The sequence below is a fragment of the Schistocerca nitens genome, chromosome 5, assembly GCF_023898315.1.
Source record: "Schistocerca nitens isolate TAMUIC-IGC-003100 chromosome 5, iqSchNite1.1, whole genome shotgun sequence".
In the NCBI taxonomy this organism is placed as follows: Eukaryota; Metazoa; Arthropoda; class Insecta; order Orthoptera; family Acrididae; genus Schistocerca; species Schistocerca nitens.
The window spans coordinates 674,899,443-674,921,873 of record NC_064618.1 but is presented as its reverse complement, the minus strand read 5'-3'; positions in this window follow the sequence as shown (position 1 = coordinate 674,921,873).

The window sequence follows — 22,431 nt, the reverse complement described above, 5'->3', positions numbered from 1 at the left end:
TATCTGATAACGATCGCTTTCTTTACATAGACAATCAGTATCTTACTAGAAGCGATGAACCGTCGAGAAAATGAGCGAGGATATGCAAAGGTCGCATAACCTATGGGACATTTTTCTTTTGTAGTTATTCTCCTGAATCTTACTTAAGGAAAAACAGCGCTTCTAGCAGAACTGCAATTGTCAATGTTTAAATCAGGTGTATCATGAAACAGAGGGTTGTTGCAGTAAACATGAAGAAAACAATACAGATTTCCCATACTCCTCCAGAAGATGGAGTTATATCCATTATCATATAGCGTCAGAACATGCTATTTCTTCAAAAGGTATTTAAAAAAATGCAAAACAAAAATATATAAAACATCGCTTCAATATTTCATCAAACGTATATAAAACATGTTTCGTTATTCATAAACAGCTTTCGCATCTATCAATAATAACATGAAATCTTACACTTGATGGTGATGAATATTCCATTAAGTTCAAAATAACAACAATAATTAGATATTTTTTTATGTTGTGCATTAAACTGTGAAAAGTGGCATCGTCTCCTGACCTTCATTTCTTACATATTCCTACCTGTTCTACAAGAGTATCACTGGAACGACTTCCCTCCATGCAAAAAGCGAAAAAGGGTATATCATCCATTGTCTTTCCCTCACTCCTCCGGCTCATTGCGTCAGAAATAGTCCAACAATCAGCGTCAATCTTACAAACGTGAGAATGGCTAAGCCTACCAATCCGGAAATATATAGCATCTGCGTTAGGTGTTTATTGTCCATTTGTGAGAACTCTGAAACTGCGCATTAGGTCTGTCAAAAAAATGTGTATGCTGGGGCTCTCCCAATCAATACAGTGGGTTTGCTTTTAAGGTGAACACGCAGGCCATTATCCCTTTTCTCTAGCAAAAACTGTTTTGGTCTGTAGGCAGTTGGCCGGCTAGTGCAGCTGTGTGCCAACTCTTTCCAGCGGGCTGGTTGCTTCCGCCAAACAAAAACTCCTGTGGCCGTCGTGTCTTGAATGTTTGTGTACACCAGCCTCAACTTTTTAATTTCGGTGCGCACTTGCGATTTATTTATTAGATCTGCATATCGATTAAATGTAAATATGTAAAATTGACTCTACCATATCGAGTTTGGGCTCGAATTAAACGTCTTGATACGCAAAATACGATGGTAATGTCGGAATATGTAAGAAATGAAGGTCAGGAGACCACGCCACCTTACAACTGTATTGTCAAAAGTATGTGCTTTGGTTACATAAAAGCATAGACATTACATGATCAACTGATTTTTATTAATAATAAACTCAATTATTTTGCTTAAAGATATAAAATATATACTCAACTAAAATGGAATGATGTATGGCTCTAATTACGTGCAAAAGAAACAACCAAATGAACAAAAAAACAAAAGAAAGTTGTCAGATCCCATTTTCTTTCTTAACATTCATTTATATTTCCTTCTCTACCCATCCTACCAATTCTGCCAGTAATCCTACCATTTACTACATCATTTATACAGTGCACGAGAACTGCTGAACCACAGTTTTGGTATAGCGTAACTCTACTCGCAGGGGATGTTTTCCATCTCGTACTAATATACTTTCTATGGAACTCTTAATTGCCGTCAATACTAGTTCTCTTGAATTTTCGACACATAAGTTCCACGCATTCGTAGTTCGTTTGGAGGGTGTGGAGACTGTCTTATAGTAAGACACCAAGAAAATTTGTATCTACGTTTTTAGATAAATGAGTTTTGTGTTTCTTTTTAATGGATTTGGCTGTTACGGTATTCAATCTCTCTACAACGACCTTGTGGTCTGTGATCATGACTGTCTGTATTTCTCAGAACTGTTTGTGGCTAAGAGATCCAGCTTGTTATCACAACCATTTACACTATGCTTGCGGTCTTGAACTAACTGCCTAACTGCTCAAAATAATTTTTAGAAAAAGCATTTTGAACAAATTCGGATGATTATTTTTGCCCATAGCCGAGGCACAATACAAGTCGGTGGTTGGCAAAAATAATCATCCGAATTCGCTCGAAATGCTTCCCGCAAAAATTATTTTGAGCAGTTAGTTCAAGAGCGTACGTGTGCCAACATATCGAGGTCAGACTGAAGTCATCACCAACTATAATGTATGAGTTAGGTACCAACTCGAAATTAAACTCAAATTTTCCTTGAACCTTCAGCAACAATATCATCAGAGTCGGAGTGTCGGTAAAAGGAACCAATTATTAATTTATTCCAGATGTCAAGGCAACGGCCTTGCTGTAGGGGATACACCAGTTCCGTGAGATCACTGAAGTTAAGCGCTGTCGGGTGTTGCTGGGTGGGTGACCATCCAGGCCGCTATGGGCTGTTGCCATTTTTATGGGTGCACTCAGCCTCGTGATGCCAATTGAGGAGCTACTCGACCGAATAGTAGCGGCTCCGGTCACAGAAAACCATCATAATGACCAGGAGAGTGGTGTGCTGACCACACACCCCTCCTATCCACATCCTCAACTGACGATGACACGGTGGTCAGATGGTCCCGACGGGCCCGAAGATGGACTGCTTTCCAGATGTTGAGCATAACCTCTGCCCACAATAACTCATGGCAGCTATATACTTGTTTCACTATAAGATAAACTACTTCTAAAAACAACTACTGTGTCACCACCAACTGAATTTCATCCATCATTTCTGAACATCGTTAGATCCTTGGCCGAAACTTCGGCTGAACTTATCTCTGACTTTAGCTAGTTTTCAGTACATAGGATTATTTATGCTTCAATGCTTTCTGTGCGAGCTTGGAGCTCTGTTTCTTTCTCGACTCAACGAAAAGAAATGAAAATTATAGCACCAATGTTTCCTATGTCTACTCTAATACTGTGTTTGAGTTGCACCAATTAAACCCATTTTTGTACTTTCCTGATTTCCCAAAAATTTCTGAGATTGTAAAAGACGTCCTAGTCAACTCGACACAGCCCTATCTACCCATGTAGCCACCTCCTGTGTGTAAAGGATCCTTGGTCTATTGGGCGGATCTGACACCTCTCCACACTAAGGCGCAAATCAAGGAATCCGTAGCATACACACTCGCAAAACCTTCTGAGCCTCTGATTTAATCCCTCCACTCGGCTCTGTGCGAAAGATCTGCAGACGGTACTCTCAGCGATAATGCGTGTGGTGGGGTCTGTCTTCATTTTGCAAGCAAGACTGGCTCCCTTTATCTTTTCGGACGGCGCTAGAAAAAGAGAGTATCTTCCTAACCAAAGCGTCGCTCATCATTGGTGCAATATGAGCCACCACCTGCAGTTGGTTGCACCCTATGCTGGGTCACACGTCATTATACCGAAATGAGTACCACATCCTTTGTTTTTCATGGTATCCTGAAGGACGCGTTCCACCTCTGGGAGCATGGATGTGTGTGATGTCCTTAGGTTTAAGTAGTTCTAAGTTCTAGGGGACTGATGACCTCAGACGTTAAGTCTCATAGTGCTCAGTGCCATTTGAACCATTTGAACCATCCCTGGGATGACTCCTTCTCGTAAGCACACAAGAGTGCGCGTTGGATTTCTTCCCCTCCTTGGTAGCCGTATCCCTAAGGGGCTCCATCATGCACTGAGGATTGGAGCTGACAACTACCAACTATACCACCTCTGTGAATGCTCGAACCATGCAGGTCGAGAATCTTCCACTGAAACAGTTTAAAATTTGGAGCCCTCTAGCGGCAGAGGGCTGCAAATATTTAGACATGGAGAATAAAGATGTAGAATGTTAACAACGTTTGTTTCATTCAAAAAGTTTTCACATACAAAATTGGGAGCCATTATTCAGCACCGCACGCCTCTGTATGATTTAGAACGGAGTTTTATATTGAAGTACAAATGTATATAACAGGATGCCAGTGGATATCGGGTAGGAAACTGAAAATCCTGAAGTATTTATAAACAAAGTAGCTACTCCTTCTACAATTTATCAGAATATTTAGACTCACGAATGTAAATTACATGTCATTCTATTATTACACTCTTACTCTGCCATTTACAGACAGCTCACAGCAGTGGTCCATCTCAAGCTACATTAATGCTTTGTTGAAGTAAAAAAAAAAAACAGCAAATGAGTAGCTTAGAATAGAAGATGGAGCAGGGGTCTTTCTCAAAGTAACTGATTACGATGCCAGATAGGTCCGAGCGTGACTAACAACACATAATATCAAGATGACGTCTCAGGAAGGTAGTTTTGGAGGTAGGTACGAAGAGCCACATCCCCGGCCGTCGTGGAAGCTCAAACGCAGTGGTAACAACAACGTACTTTATTCAGCAGAATTCATACAGCTACTGTAGATTGCCAACCGATTGCAGACGTTGACCACGGCCACAGCTGTACTCTCGACCGCGCGCGTTGTTCACGGCAGGCGCAGAGTCAAAGGCTGCAGACTGCTGGTGCACTAGAGCCATGTCGGCAGGCAATTCGTTGCTTGACATGAGGCTTCCAGCGACAGCAAGCCCCCGCATAAGCCTACCAGACTGCTAGGAGTCAATGCACCGACTAGACATCTGCTCACATTATGTCAGGTGCGAGGTGCAGCCAGGCTTGGACCGTGAACCCAAGAGGCCTTGGCGGCGTCCAGGAGTCTGATGGCAGCCTGCAGAAGTACTCAGTCAGAGGGTGCCAGTTCAGGCCCCGGCACCATCACATCTAGGCGCAGCCGCGTAGACCAATGGCCAGGGTATTCCAACAGCCGGATCTAAATGAGACTGGATGACTTGTGTCTGGTCGACACCTTGGATGGCGTAGTTCTCAGAGTAGCAGCAGTCAACGACTGATCCTGTTAATGCACATTGGGCAGTATTTATACTTGCTTGCTCAGATAGATTCTGTTTTGACAAGGCGCCGCTTCTGGGCACGTACAGGTCCAGAGGCAGCATGGTATGAGGTAAACCAGAGCTCCACTGTGCCAGCCTAGTGGCTTGTATCATGCCGGCACATTTTTCTGGCCCACGAACCAGAATTTAGCTGGCAGTGTGCTGACCTGCTCAGCTAAACGTTAGTAATAATTTATGGTTAGTATACTGTACAGAAGCAGCCAGTAGTGGTTGCTTGTCCCTGTTAATAATCACTTGCCTGAGCGCTCCCCTGTACGATTCGATTTACGGAACACGATATGTGAATAAATAAATGAAGATTTGATTAGAAAAGATTGCAACCATCTTCTTTGTTATGTAATAGTTCTCTTGGCTGTAGGACAGATAAGAGAAGACGGTTGGTGATTGCATTCAGATACATCTCGGTTTCATCTTAGCGCCTCCAGGGTAGAAAGTATGTTTTCGTTAAGATATCATTTAACTGTGTTGTCCTTTGCAATTTTTAGCAAGACAGCGACTTGCATTTTTACTCTCTGGATTTTCAATTATCCTCATGTCCTCGGAGACGCAAACAATGTTAGAGAGATTAGTCCTGGTTCATTAGTCAAATAAACTAGAAGGCTTTTCGGAATCTCCGATTTATGCATTTATCTGCTATTTTACGAAAGCATGGTTTGATGAAATATTATTGAGGCATATGAAGTATTAACCACAATCATATTAGAATATAGGAAACTAATATCTGCAGAACTAAAAAATAATTAAAGAGTAAGGTCGAAATTCTCTCTTTCGCCATTTGACAATAACTACTAATCCTTTGGAAATTTATATTCGCAGAGGTAGCTGCCGAACAGTGGCCTAACATCAAAGATAAAATAATTGTTTTTATACCTCGCATGTCGTATCCAAAAAGACAAAAAATTAATTATTACCAATTTACTGCAATCTGACAGCCGGCCGAAGTGGCCGTGCGGTTAAAGGCGCTACAGTCTGGAACCGCAAGACCGCTACGGTCGCAGGTTCGAATCCTGCCTCGGGCATGGATGTTTGTGATGTCCTTAGGTTAGTTAGGTTTAACTAGTTCTAAGTTCTAGGGGACTAATGACCTCAGCAGTTGAGTCCCATAGTGCTCAGAGCCATTTGAACCATTTTTTTGCAATCTGAAAATTTAATTTTTTATCGAGATATGAGACTAGACGGTTGTTGAATTCTATCCTGTGCCTGAAAATAACCTACATCCAGTTTCCTAAGCTCATAGTTATCTATTATTAAAAGATGTTTTTGGAGAGGATGAAAGTCACTCTATGGAAATACAGTTTACTAGTTCTTGAGACAAAAGAATGGTCTCTAATCCGTCTCATACGCACATTCATAACACACACTCCGTGAAGCCACACTGTAAAATTTAACTAGAAAATCACGTTCCGGAGGGTAAAACTGACTCACTGGCGCACAGTATAACTCCTTCAAATATCCGACAATATCCACAGTCACCTTATCAGAGCTTAAACACACACGTGGCATAATAGTGGCAGCACACACGATATTCAGTGATTAGTATGTTCTGCTGAAATGATTAGCCTTTCAGTCACCTCGATTCATTGTGTGTCTGTTGCTTAGCAGACACAGAGTTCACCATGGGTCCTGATAACTTGTTCCATGTGTGACGGCATCGACGCGTATAAGGCGCGGAGGGCGACCTGTGGTATACCCATCCATGCAACATTCACCTGGTTCCAAAGTTTTTCAGTGGTGTTTGGCATTGGGTCACGGCGCTGCACCTCTCGTTTCACAATATCCCACACAATTTAGACTGGCGACATGTCTGACACCAAGAAGGCACGTGTTCATGAAGTAACATGTGGTCGTGCATTGCCTTGCTGAAAAATGACATCAGGAGTGTTGTGCAGAAAGGGTACGGCAACAGGTTGCAGGATGTCATTTACATAGGTCACACTGGTCACTGTGTCCTAGACACGCACCAACTGTGATTCATGGTTGTACCCAATAGCACCCTATACTATAAGGCCTTGAGTTGGCGCTGTATGTCTTGTGCGAATGCAGTCACTGTAATGCCACTCCTCTTGTTTGCGGCGAACCAAAATGCGATCATAATTTTCAAAACACTACCTGTTGCCATTCCTGTCCCCAGTGACGTCGTTCCATACACCATTGCCGTCTAGCATGTTTCTGCACATCCGTGAAAGTAGGAGGAGAAGGGGACGACGTGCACTTAACCCATGCCGTAATAAACGGCGACGGACTGTCATCCCTGATAGCGTAGGATGTGTTACACTGTTCTACTGTTGCGCCCGATCTTCTCGGGGTGGGGGTGGGGGGTGCGACCTGATCCATCCCTTCGTGTTCTACGGCCTTCCGTGAACCATGCAGCACACACCTGTTGAGCCGGCCCCTGTGGCCGAGCGGTTCTAGGTGCTTGGGTCCGGAACCGCACTGCTGCTACGGTCGCAGGTTCGAATCCTGCCTCGGGCATGGATGTGTGTGATGTCCTTAGGTTAGTTACGTTTAACTAGTTCTAAGTCTAGAGTACTGATGATCTGAGATGCTGAGTCCCATAGTGCTTAGAGCCATTTGAACCATTTTTGAACACACCTGTTGCACTTCAGAAACACATCGACCCACATGAACAACAGTTTCCCGTATGGATGTATCACATGCTCTCATGCCAATAATGCGCCCTCTTTCAAACTCACTGATTTGATGGTAAGGTTCGCGCATACATCTGCGAGGCATCCTGCACGTCTGCTCAAGGCACACTGATCCATTACCTTCGTTTTACAGCGACAACGAGAGCCGCAGACACATTTTACCGGTAGGTGGTGTTGCACCGCGATATCGATGTTGATCTTGAACCCGAGGGTCGACATGGCTCAAATGCTAATCAGTTCTGCAGAACACACTAATGTACACGCCCTGTGAATATGAACGTCCTATAGCCGTTCAATGTGTTCTGTTTTTTCTAAGCGTAAGTGTATATTCACAAAAATTCTTTCACAATTATAGAATTACTTCCTCCATTCACTGAATTTCTCAGAATCTTAGTCATGCGGATATTTCTTCAAATCAGCATAAGCCGACCTACCCCGGAGCTACACCCCGACCGTCATCATTGGTCGCCCATGTCCGACTGAACTATTTTTCTTGCGTCAGACAAAGTGTGCGCGATTTAATGGGGAACTCCCCGCCTGTTGGCGCGAACTGTTACTTTCTGGAACCTTACAATAGTGCAGCGATGTGGTTTTCACGGGAAATGGGTGATTATAGTCGATTGTTTCGTAAGGTTATCGACAACGGTGCCTTTAGGATATTCTAGCGGAGTATCTGACGGTCCTAAATACCTCCTCAAAGACCGACTCCTAGATAGAATTTGAAAAGGGACAGAAAGTTGCGACCGCTGTATTCGCTCCCAAACTGACTACTTTGTAGGCCAAGGTGCAGGATAAGACTTAGGTAAGACGTACTAATTTTAATTCGCACATTTCTGGGAGTATCTGATATCAGCTCCTAGAGTCGTACCCAGAGCTGTTTAAACCATACTGCTTCGGGCAACTCCTGTATCTCAGAAATGAGATACCGCCGAATTGGGGGTCTGTTTACAGGGACTCGCAGCGGAACATTTGCGCTGCACGTAATCCCATTGGGATGGGCCGCCAGTTTTGATGGCAGCTTTCAGAGCGGCGTCGCCGCGTGTTATCAGTTGCAGTACATCACTTTGTTTAATGGCGCGCGCTCGGGACAGCTTTAACAAGTGGCTGGCGGGCCAGTAATTGGCCGGTATCTCGCCATCGAGCGATTAGCGCTAATTCTGCACAGTGCCGGCTGTCGCCGCTCCGCGTAAATCTGGCATCAGCGTTTTTGCCGTCTGTACCAACTTATCGCGCTGCGAGCTTCCGGGATCCACAGTAACGAAGGGGCTTAGCGCCGCGAATAAAAACGGGAGCCTACGGCTGCTCCCAACAAATATTTCGTGCCGGAGCGGCGGAGGCTAGGGACTGCGCATCTGGTACTGAGCTGGTGCTATTTGTTACCGCTCGCTGCGCCCAAATGCGCCGGAGCCGTACCGCGTAATTGGAGCTTTCTGCGGGTCGTTACCTTCTACATAAATACAGTGCTGCGAATTTCTGCCGGCAAGTTGCACTACCGGGTCTGTGTGACATACAGCCCCTAAAAACAATGTGTTCTTCCTGTCAGAGGAAATCGTCTCCACAAAAATTGCGAGTACGTGTAAACAAACTTGTGAGGTTAGAGCCGGCTGCGGTGGCCGAGCAGTTCTAGGCCCTTCAGTCCGGAACAGTGCGACTGCTACTTTCGCAGGTTCGAATCCTGCTTCGGGCATGGATATGTGTGATATCCTTAGGTTAGTTAGGTTTAAGTAGATCTAAGTTCTAGGGGACTGATGACCTCAGATGTTAAGTCCCATAGTGCTCAGAGCCATTTGAACCATTTGTGAGGTTAGAATTAGAGATACTACCAACACCTTTCGTACCAGATCGTCAAACGTAAGTAGCAACATGAAAATAAATGGAAGTTTCATGTATCGAGTACTTTTATTATAAATGTCTTGTTATTCTCCGTGCCTTAGAGCGATCAAATATTTATTGAATAACGCCATCTTACTAGAATGAAATTTTCATTCTGCAGCGGAATGCGCACGGGTATGAATCTTTCTGGCAGATTCGACCGGACTCGAAATGACAGCCAACTGATTCAAAGATCACATTTGTACCGAAGATTACGATCAGCTCTAGCTCCAGAAAGAAAACGACTTTGCTACGTCCGTAACGGGTGTATGCCAATTAACAGCAAAACCTGATACGAATGGAAATATAAGGCAATAAAGCAAAAGTGTTCCGTCATATACGGATCCACAAACGAACCTTTTCCGAGATAATCGTGATTGTACTGACATGAGCCGCCACGGACATCACTGTGGAATATTGTCCTATTTAGCTGAAATGTATCAGAAATGTGAACTTTTTAATTAAGGCATCCCTGGCCCGTGGTTGGGGAATGTGCTTGATGGAGCGCCGGCACATATTGCTGCTGATTTAAGACATCTAACGTGTCAATATGGTCCAGAATTGATAGATGGTGCAGAAACTGTAACTTGACCTCCAAGATCGCATGAACTCAAAGCTCTGAATTTTTCTGTCTGGGGTTACCTAAAAAAAAGAAGTGTGCTGTACTAACACCAACACAGTAGAACAACTGCAGCAGCAACTGAACAATTTTTTTCAAGATTTACGTGATGATCTCAAGGATGTTTGAAAGAAAGGTCAATTTGAAACACCTGCTCCAAAAGGTACACGTGTACAATAAACTGTAGCATGTAAGGTGAGGTAGTAGTGCTGCCCTTCTTATTACAGTAGGTAAAAGATGACATGTTAGCCGAATTGTGGAATCAAAGAGTTTACATTTTACGTTTGCACTAGCTAGGATAATATTTCACATCAAAGCCTGTGCTAGCCCATAAGGAAAGATTTGCTATTATCCTGAAAGTAGCTCATTTCTGGAACCTTATTTACTGGATTTCTTTTATTGTGTAGTACCATCCATGTCTGTTTTCGTTATAAATAATGATACAGCCGTACATACACTACTGGCCATTAAAATTGCTACACCACGAAGATGACGTGCTACAGACGCGAAATTTAACCGACAGCAAGAAGATGCTGTGATATGCAAATGATTAGCTTTTCAGAGCATTCACACAAAGTTGACGCCGGTGGCGACACGTACAACGTGCTGACATGAGGAAAGTTTCCAACCGATTTCTCATACACAAACAGCACTTGACCGGCGTTGCCTGGTGAAACGTTGTTGTGATTCCTCGTGTAAGGAGGAGGAATGCGTACCATCACGTTTCCGACTTTGATAAAGGTCGGATTGTAGCCTATCGCGATTGAGGTTTATCGTATCGCGACATTGCTGTTCGCGTTGGTTGAGATCCAATCACTGTTAGCAGAATATGGAATCGGTGGGTTCAGGAGGGTAATACGGAACGCCGTGCTGGATCCCAACGGCCTCGTATCACTAGCAGTCGAGATGACAGGCATCTTATCGGCATGGCTGTAACGTATCATGCAGCCACGTCTAGATCCTTGAGTCAACAGATGGGGACGTTTGCAAGACAACAACCATCTGCACGAACAGTTCGACGATGTCTGCAGCAGCATGGACTATCAGCTCGGAGACCATATCTGCGGTTTCCCTTGTCGCTGCATCACAGACAGGAGCGCCTACGATGGTGTATTCAACGACGAACCTGGGTGCACGAATGGCAAAACGTCATTTTTTCTGATGAATCCAGATTCTGTTGACAGCATCATGATGGTCGCATCCGTGTTTGGCGACATCGTGGTGAACTCACATCGGAAGCATGTATTCGTCATCGCCATACTGGCGTATCACCCAGCGTGATTGTATGGGGTGGCATTGGTGACACGTCTCGGTCACCTCTTGTTCGCATTGACGGCACTTCGAACAGTGGACGTTGCATTTCAGATGTGTTACGACCCGTGGCTCTATCCTTCACTCGATCCATGCGAAACCCTACATTTCAGCAGGATAAGGCACGACCGCATGTTGCAGGTCCTGTACGGGCTTTTCTGGATACGGAAAATGTTCGACTACTGCCCTGGCCAGCACATTCTCCAGATCTCTCACCAACTGAAAATGTTTGGTCAATGGTGGCCGAGCAAGTGGCTCATCACAATACACCAGTCACTACTCTTGATGAACTGTGGTATCGTGTTGAAGCTGCATGGGCAGCTGTACCTGTACACGCCATCCAAGCTCTCTCTGACTCAATCCCCAGGCTTATGAAGGCCGTTATTACGGCCAGAGGTGATTGTTCTGGGTACTGATTTCTCAGGATCTATGCACCCAAATTGCATGAAAATGTAATCACATGTCAGTTCTAGTATATTATATTTGTCCAATGAATACCTGTTTATCATCTGCATTTCTTATTGGTGTAGCAATTTTAATGCCCAGTAGTGTATTATTCATGATGCTGTAGCACCACCACCATGTTTTGTCATTACTGTGGAAGTATAGCAGTGCAGCATTGGCAGAAGCCACAAGCAGCTGGTGAGTGAAGGATGTCGGCGGGCTAGTTAAAGCAACAGGGCTGTTTATGAACTGCGACAGAAACCAAACCTGACATCGCAAACCTGCCAGCACAGCCATGGGACAGGGTTCGTAAGGGATGGTCCAAGCGGTTTCTCCACCAACAGGCAGCAGAAACGTCAAGAGGATGGCTAAAAGTGGTGCATCAGCACAAAAAGTGAGAAACTATCCCGTATAAATAAAGGTCACATTATAAAAGAAATATTCATAGCCCGGCAGGACGATTATGACGAGGGGGCTATGTCAGGAACTGCCACGCCATGGGCGAACTTGCTGCCACTGTGAGCCCCGTCAGCTGCCACTGCTGCTCCATCTTGTAGCACCAAGTCCTCCTTCTAGGACGTGGAACCTCTCCACTTCCAGGCTCACTCCAGTAGCACCTGCCCAGAGGCAGCGGGTTGTGACCGGGGCAGTACAGCTGCTCTCCCTTCTATGCTGGTGCAGGAGCCGCGCGTCTTGCGCCGCCACTTGCAGAGGCAGGATTTCCCACTGGGTGGCTGGCGTCTTCTGAAAGTGTCCCAGTCACCTTCCACATTGCTGACAGCAGCTGCAAGCAGCTGCGGCACTCTAAACTGGATCACATCCTGCTAGCTGGCCAGTGCGTGTCATCAATCTGGAATGAATGCATAAGGGCCTAGCTTCTGGGCCCTAGCCAACACCTTGCAGCGTGCACGTAGGGCAGTAAGTGCCGAGGGATGGCCACCGCGCAGTAGCAACTGGGTGTGGGGGCAAGGTTTGTAATAAAATGATTGACTTGCTGCTATTGCTTCATTAAGCTACCACCAATCTGCGCCTTGCCACAATCCTCCACTGCCACCCAGTCTTGTGCAGAAGTAGCCTGTCACTCCCAGGTCCACTCCAGTTGGCGGTAGAAGAGGGATCAACAAAAGCTATAGCCACCATCGGTGCATGAATAATATGGCTTGATTACTGTGGGGTTACAGTTTTGACAACGTTTCTACAAGGTGAGTCTGTGGAATGTGTGGTGTTGCATATACTCGACAATATACATGATGAATACAGTGATGACGATACACGCTTAACAAATGAAACAGGCGTCGTGCCATGGAGTTCATCATCCTTGCTGGATGATGAGCCACAAAACCCATCTCCAGTGAAACATAGTAAATTTCAAATGTTGTCCAAGGAGCCTGTTCTGCCGGCGTTGGTGGCCGAGCGGTTCTAGGCGCTTCAGTCCGGAACTGCGCGACTGCTACGGTCGCAGGTTCGGGCATGGGTGTGTGTGTTGTCCTTAGGTTAGTTAGGTTTCAGTAGTTCTAAGTTCTAGGGGACTGATGACCATAGATGTTAAGTCCCATAGTTCTCAGAGCCATTTGAACCATTGAACCATAAACTGATTTTGTTTGGCTTTGTTGTTTTTATTGAATAGCAGTTTCGCGGCGTAAGAGTCAGAGACTTGTAGGAAATGTCTGTTAGTTTGCTCTTTGGGAATGGGCAAGTGTTGAGCAAGGAAAATGGGTCGGTATGTAAACATGTAAAGCAGTGAGAGTATTGAGATGGTAGTACGTGTAAGTGTCTTTGTCGTTTGTGTTTGTGTGATTGATAAAGGGTAATCACGTAGTGGACAGTACCACTGCGAGCAGAGTTTTCGGTACCACGAGGAGCTACTGTGAAGGAGGTGACAAAAATTTTAGCAAACGAAGTAGATAAGATGCAAGCGGACAATGCCAAAGTGTCTGAGAGACTGGAAGCAGATTCGGCTCTGGAGAAGGAAATAGCTTTCGCAATACTCTGGAGTACGTGGAGGAGAGGCAGAGAAGATTCCGCGAATGGTGAGTTGGAAACGGACTTAAGGAGGCGCGGAATAGGAAGATTTTGGAGAGGATGAAAAGAAAGGAAAAGGAGCTAGCGGTAAAGGACAAAGCTGAAAGGTAAGGGAACAGATCTCGGTCTAGTTTACCTGTTCCCATATTATGTACAGCTGCTGTAGATGTAGACTGTCAAGCACGTGAAGAGTAGGGCAAAACTTGACTGCTGATGGGATATCTTTTAAGTGGGAAAATGAAGGTAGTTAATAAAGAGGACACTAGCGTTGTGCACATCCCTGAGAGTTTACCCAACACGTGAAGTACTAAAAATGGTAATGTTAAAAGGAGTAACTTGGAAATATCAGTTACAATATCAAGTGGAACTGTAGAGTCTAAAGTAGCTGTAGTGTCGGACGAAGTGAGTGTGGACTGTACCAAAGCTACCAAGGTGAATAAGTGAGTGGGTAGCAGTACGAGTAGTTTAAGTGTGATAGAATCTACCCCATTTTGGGATAATAGGAGTTGCTTTCAGGCTCTGGAGCCTGGGCCAGATCTGAGTTTTACATCATGCAGAGTGACACTGCAGATGATGAGGTTATTGCAGGTATTACGAGGAAAGCACCGAAAGCTTTTGATGTTGATCGTGGTATTGCAAATGTTGTGGAAGAGACGGTGCAGTTGCATACACAGGGGATGGGCAAAAGTTTGGAGACACCAAAAACACAACATATTACCATGCCTAATACTGTATAAGAAAACAGATGGCAATCAAAACAGCTTCCAATCGTCTCAGAATGGATAAAAACATATCCTGGACGATTTTGAAGGGGCTGACATACGGACTGTGACGACAGGGCTATGAATTGCACCGCTTCTCCATTGATCAGCAAGCAGCAACTGCGAGAGTAGTCGGCTGCCACTGCTACGCCATCTTCCAGCAGCAGTTGGGCTGCTGCCCAGGGGACAGAGGGTCGCGACTGGGACAGCACAGCTTCTGTCCCTTCTATGCTGGTGTAAGGGCTGTGACGACTCGCACGGCTACTTGCAGAGGCAGCATTTGCAGTGAGTGGCTGGCATCTTCTGCAACTGTTCGGTCGCCTTCCACGCTGCTGACAGCATCTGCAAGCAGCTGCGGCACAAGTGGCTGGTTCATGTCCCGCTAGCTGGCCAGCGGGCGTCAGTCTTCTGGGGCACATACGTCAAGGCCTACTGGCTGGGCACTAGCCAATACTGTGCAGCACACACTTTATGAAACACGTGGCTAGAGGGATGTGGCTGCTACACTGTGGCATCTGAGTGTAGGTTCATGGGCTTTAGTAAAGTGACTGACCTTATTTTATTTAGCTTCGTCTGCTTCTAGCCATGACCCTCCGCTGCTGCCAAGTTCTGTGCAAAAGTGGATTGTCACCCCCATGTCCACTTCAGTGCTGAAATTGTATCTAAAGGAATCTACCTGTGTACACCCGCCCTGTGATAACCCTCCCTTTACTATATTACACAGATTACTGCATATTTTTGTCTCCTCTACAAAGAGCCTACCACACCTCTGACTCATGAGTATGTAAGGTATGTATGATATACACTATCTGATCAAAAGTATCTCGACACCTATTACAGGACACTAATATCGGGTGTATCAACTTTTCTTCTTGATCTCTGCTGGAGGATTTTCAGTGGTGTCTGACTGAATATCTGTGGATCAATGGAGGCTCATTTTTCCTCCATGGTCGAAACCAGGGAAGGTAGTGATGTTGGATACTGGGGTCATGAGCTAAGCCGACGTTCTAATGCATACCAAAGGCATTCCAATTGATTCAGATCTGGAATCTGGGCCAGTCACACTGTTTCAGGAAACATATTGTCCATGAACAATTTCCTCGGAGATAGTGGTTTCTGATAGGTACCATCCGTCGTCCCCAAACTGTGTCTCTACAGTACGTAGTGCACAGTGCAGTAAAATGTGTTCTTATCCATCCGTATTTACCGTTATCTTAAGTGCAATAAAGACGTCACACTCTAACCACGAAGAACACTCCCATACCGTAACACCACATCCTCCGTACTTCACTCTTGGCGCTACACATGTTGGCAGATAATGTTCTCCAAGCATTCGCCAAACAGTCGGAGTACCACAGAGGGTATAACGTGATTCATCACTCCAAGTCACTCATTATCAGTCGTCTGTTGTCCGGTCACGTAACCCTCCGCACTACGTTTGCACATTGCTTGCAGTGAACCCCTTGATTATGAGGTCTCATAAGGCCAATGATGTTTACGGCATTCCGACGTTTTGTCACAAGAATGGCTGCTAATGGTACAGGGCGCCGGATTGGCGGTATCCAATGGTGAGCACAATATGAGGCTACGGTGCGTAGTTGAGCCTCCTAGTTGACGAGTAGGTGACGACAGTGTTACAGGGCTAATGGTGTTGACACAAAGCAGAGCAATGGCTAGGAGAAACAAAGCAAACATTGCCTCATATCTACAACGACAGTTTCAGAATTTGACACATAGTCAGAAAGGAACCCAAGGAACGTCGCAAAGTGAGAAAGAAGTGGAAGATGATATATCAGCGCTTCTGCAAGATGAGTCAGTGGAATGTGTGATGTCGTTTAAGCTCAACTGTGCGGACCATACCCACGAGGAGAACAACACCCGCTTAACGAGTGAAAGAGATACTGAAGCAGGTGTCGAGCAATGTACACTACTGGCCATTAAAATTGCTACACCACGAAGATGACGTGCTACAGACGCGAAATTTAACCGACAGCAAGAAGATGCTGTGATATGCAAATGATTAGCTTTTCAGAGCATTCACATAAGGGTGGCGCCGGTGGCGACACCTACAACGAGCTGACATGAGGAAAGTTTCCAACCGATTTCTCATACACAAACAGAAGTTGCCTGGTGAAACGTTGTTGTGATGCCTCGTGTAAGGAGGAGAAATGCTTACCATCACGTTTCCGACTTTGATAAAGGTCGGATTGTAGCCTATCGCGATGGCGGCTTATCGTATCGCGACATTGCTGCTAGCGTTGGTCGAGATCCAATGACTGTTAACAGAATATGGAATCGGTGGGTTGAGGAGGGTAATACGGAATGCCGTGCTGGATCCCAACGGCCTCGTATCACTAGCAGTCGAGGTGACACGCATCTTATCCGCATGGCTGTAACGGATCGTGCAGCCACGTCTCGATCCCTGAGTCAACAGATGGGGACGTTTGCAAGACAACAACCATCTGCACGAACAGTTCGACGACGTTTGCAGCAGCATGGGCTATCAGCTCGGAGAACATGGCTGCGGTTACCCTTGACGCTGCATCACTGACAGGAGCGCCTGCGATGGTGTACTCAACAACGAACCTGGGTGCACGAATGGCAAAACGTCATGTTTTCGGATGAATCCAGGTTCTGTTTACAGAATCATGATGGTCGCATCCGTGTTTGGCGACATCGCAGTGAACGCACATTGGAAGCGTGTATTCGTCATCGCCATACTGGCGTAGCACCCGGCGTGATTGTATGGGGTGGCATTGGTTACACGTCTCGGTCACCTCTTGTTCGCATTGACGGCACTTTGAACAGTGGACGTTGCATTTCAGATGTGTTACGACCCGTGGCTTTACCTTTCATTCGATCCCTGCGAAACCCTACATTTCAGCAGGACAATGCACGACTACATGTTGCAGGTACTGCACGGGCCTTTCTGGATACAGAAAATGTTCGACTGCTGCCCTGGCCAGCACATTCTCCAGACCGCTCACCAATTGAAAACGTCTGGTCAATGGTGGCCGAGCAACTGAGTTGTCACAATACGCCAGTCACTACTCTTGATGAACTTTGGCATTGTGTTGAAGCTGCATGGGCAGCTGTACCTGTACACGCCATCCAAGCTCTGTCTGACTCAATGCTCAGGCGTATCAAGGCCGTTATTACGGTCAGAGGCGGTTGTTCGGGGTACTGATTTCTCAGGATCTATGCACCCAAATTGCATGAAAATGTAATCACATGTCAGTTCTAGTATAATATATTTGTCCAATCAATACCTGTTTATCATCTGCATTTCTTCATGGTGTAGCAATTTTAATGGCCAGTAGTGTAGTTCATTATCCTTGTCGGACAGGAAGCCACAAATCCCGTCTCCAGTGAATCGTGGTACAGGACTATCGTTGTCCAAGGAGCGGTGTCTAAACATAGTTAGGTACATGGAAGATCATCCGCAGCACAGTAAAAAAGAGGATTGTGAAGAAATATCGAAAACGTCTGAAGCAATATGACCGTGTAATGCCTAAGAGAAACTACGGATATTCATCAAGGGAGGACAAAGCGCACTTGCTACTAAAACCGGCCTTTGCGCGTTTCGAAGATGCTCGATACAGTCTACAAGATGCGCAAGGTGGTGACCATGTTATGCACAAAAAACTGCTTGCGAAAGAGGTTATAGTGATTTCTGGGGAAGCAGTGGATGGTTACATAATTTCACACAGTGCTAAAGAATTGGAAGACGTAAGATAAAGAAATTTCAAACAAAGCGTCAACTTGGCAATGCACAGCAAGCTGCGGCATCGGCCCGAAAATTTGTAGCTAAGATAAATTGGAAGACGTAAGATAAAGAAATTTCAAACAAAACGACAACTTGACAATGCACAGCAAACTGCGGCATCGCCCGAAAATTTGAGCTGAGATAAACGTATTGATACCATAGTTCAATAAGGAATCTGTTTTCAACTCCGATCGATCGGGATTTGACGAGGAAATTCATATGAAAAGAAGCCTGGAAATTAGAGGTACGAAGAGAACTGTATCAAGAGCAACTAACATCAGTACCTTAACACATTCTTATTCAATTGTGCCGACTGTTAATCTGGATGGTAAATTGGCTGGAAAGTTAGTTATTGTGCTGCGAGAAGTTGAAGGTGCTCTGCCTCCTACGATTCTTTCTCGTGTGCGTGATCTCGCAAAGCCAGTAGGGAGTGTTTACGTCACATCAAACAAGAGGGGTAAAATGGGCGTAAGAGAACTACAACTATGCTATGAGGACTGCTTTTGATCAAAAGCTCGTCAAAATAACTTGCTTTTTGCTTGATTTCTGTGTATAAAAATCATACTCCTATAAACCAAACTATCCTATCCTTCCTGAAAAGTACGTGACATTGCAATCCATACCACCTGCAACGATTGTACAAATTCAGCTTCAAGATGTTTGTTGTTTTCATGCATATAAAACACATTATAGCACTATCTGCAGCCACACCTTAAAGGTTAGCCAGTTCCACGATACGCTCCACTACAGTCTGTTTCGCATTCGGTTGCATGCCGTTACATTCCGTCAGTTCTCATCACCCCGTTACATCAATATGACTGACATGCATTCTTTAAGGGTGGACAACTAGATGAACGCCCTCAGTTTATAATTCTCAAAGAGCTCGCCTTCGATCTTAATGGTGCGAACCTTTGTGATCACATTGATGCGCCATTTTTCATTCAGTGTTCATGGTGCGAAATAATGGTTTGTTTTGAACATTTCTTGAATGTTGACGATGTCCATTTTATGAAGAGTAATACATACCTTCATTTTATATCACCCTCCTGGAGCACATGTGGAGTCATTCTAATAGTTTTTCAGTCATAATTAACATTACACTTTCAGATGAACCATACTAAAGATTGAAATTGCGACCTGGCACAAAAGGGGTTTCTTGTTACTAATGACTATAGAAATGTGTTGTTTTTGAGGAGCTTCTCGACCATTCTACGCCTTCATTTCAACTCCCTATTTGCAGTCTTTGTGCTGGTAGCTCTGTGGAAATTGTCAGTGATTTGTTGCACTGATTGCATGTTACTTTTTACAGCCGCCTTCCGTAATGCTCGACGGTTCCTCTCATTCAGTATACAGGGTGAGGCAGCTAAGTCATAACACTCTTTGTATTTCCCCAACCGTAATAGATACAAAGGTGCCGTTTGGACAGTGAATTGCAGGGACAGGAGCTACTTGAATACATCACATTTCATGTTTGTGCAATTTTTGTTACAGAGATAGCGTAACATGATGCGCTTAAAAAGACTGCTTCAAATATGTGTATATCATAATATTTAGGCGAATAGTTTTTGAGACACAGGTATGTTCTCGTATCGTGTTCGTCCTTCGAAGCGGCGTTGTCCAATGCGACCTTTCCTGTTGACCACTGAGGAACTTAACAGGGAAGGCGTTGTTTTCTTGCTTCTCGATAACGCCGCAAGGTGGCGCACGAGGTAGCTGGAGAGAAGGGTTTAAATGTGCTGCTGGGGTAATGAGACATCGCATTTCCGTCACAGTTTCTTGGAGCAGACATGTACACCAACGAAGAAAAGTTAGATATGCTTCTAGTTTATGCTGAAAGCAGAAGAAATGCTGTTAGAGCAATAAAGCGATATGGAGAATTGTATCCTGATCGTGAACGTCCTACCCGCCAGCTTCTTGCACGTATTTGGAAGAAACTACTTGAATCTTGATCATGGAACGCCGTAAAGATGACAATGCAGAAAACTGCAACTGGCGAGGTACATGAAGAGGGCGTTCTAGGACTGGCTCATAACGACCCTACTATTTCGTCGCGATGTATCGCCTTGGAATGTAGTATGAGTCAGAGAAATGTTCTACGTATATTGCACCGGCATAGATTTCACCCGCTTCACCTCTCGTTACATCAAGCACAAACATGAAATGTGATGTATTCAAGTAGCTCCTGTCCCTGCAATTCACTGTCCAAACGGCATCTTTGTATCTGTTACGGTTGGGGAGATACAAGGGGTGTTATGACTTAGCTGCCTCACCCTGTATAAAGTTTGTCCAGTGTTGGTTTAGTGCAGTTGTACCTGCGCTTTTCCACAATCACAGCACCAAGAGCCGACTAGGGCATCTTTAGAAGCATTGAAATTTCCGTGATCGATGTTTTACTCAGGTGGTATCCAGCGCCTAGTCCACGTTCGAAATCAGTGAGCTCTCCTGATCGACCCATTCTGCTTTTACTGCTTCTCGGCTGACAACGCGATAATCCCCACCTCCTTCACACTGGCGAGTCCGCCTCTCGTGACGTACAGTATAGTCATCAATTCCACATTACATAGGGGTGCTCGGATACTATTGATCAGATAGCGTATGCTCGGTCGTAAGTCGTAAGTAATGATAACGAACGTTGGGCTGCGTCACCCATACGCACTTGTAGAACGTAAAACAGTAACGTGTTAGATACTGCTTTCGAACTATGTGTATATTCCGGCTGCCGTCCCTTTCAGGCTCTCACTGTATGAGTATAGTTACAAGGACGCGCAATACTTGATGCCGGTGGCAGCAATAGGTAATTACGGTAACATAAAAAAATCTTGATTTAGGCATTTTTATACAAAATCAACAGAACGAATTTTTCACTCGCCACATCCGATATCTTAGCTTTGCCGGGCTTGCACTTCTCACTCGTTCTTCAAGTGTCGTTTCAGACTTGAACAATTTTTCAGACACTCCTCTATATTGTCCAGCTCTGCATGTACTTACTCTGTAACAGTCAGTAACTGTCATCATTGTGTTGCCGAATTTCTCCTAATTGTTTGCTCTGCCGGAGTGCGAACATAATACACCATCTGATTCAAATTTCACTGAATGATCGCCGCCCAAGTACGCAGTTCCCACGTTGCGAACGACAGCGAAACTTCTATTATTAGTGTTGAGCGAAGCATGGACGTATGATTTGAAATATATGAGTTATAACTGAAAAGGACGATGTAATATTATCACATCTACAGTTCTTTCAGACCATACACTGGAACCATTAAGACATTTAGACGTCGCGGAACAGTGATATCTACGAAATAGAATAATTTAGAATCCCTTAATATTCTTGCGAAACTACGTAAGAAGGCTCACTGTGTCCCTCAATGGCGAGGTATGCTTTACAGGAAAGTTAGTGTTTCATTCATTTGAGCGCCGTTTGATCGCTCTTGTTGCGATCCTGTATGGTGTCACACGCGTATCTGAATAATGTAGGCGAATGTCAGATGTGAGACTAGATCTGATTTGACGACGTATTGGTAAGAAAAGTTCAACAGCTGGCGTGTAATTTTCCGCGTACCATGCAGTTATAAAGATGATATGTGTTGTCACAGTTGTGCCATAAGTCCATTAATCGAATAGTAGATCATGTCAGCAAAAGGTTTTCGGTAATATACACTGCCGGAAGGAAAGTTAGTCAACCTCGAAAAACGACGCCCATTTTGATCCGACGATGGCATACGGCACCTGCGGGATAGTAGACGTACTGTAATGGTTTCAGCGTCGTCCACCAATAGATAGCGCAGTGGTATAGTTATTAGAGCGCCATCTGTGTCTACCTTTTAATAGGGAACGCTCACAGACAGAAGACTCAGTGTGGTGCAAATGTGTGAAACAAGCAGATAACTATGCCGTGAAGACGCTACTCGTGCTTTCTGCCGCCAACTGAGCGAGTTTGAAGTGGGTCAGGTTGTGGCCTTTCTAGTGACAGGATGGTCCTTTCGGAGAATCACCACACAAGTTGGGCGTACTGCATCAGTTATACGATGATGTTGGTATCAGTGGACAGGTGAACATTCTCACACCCGTAGACGAGGTTCAGGACGTCCACGCAGCACAGACACTCGCC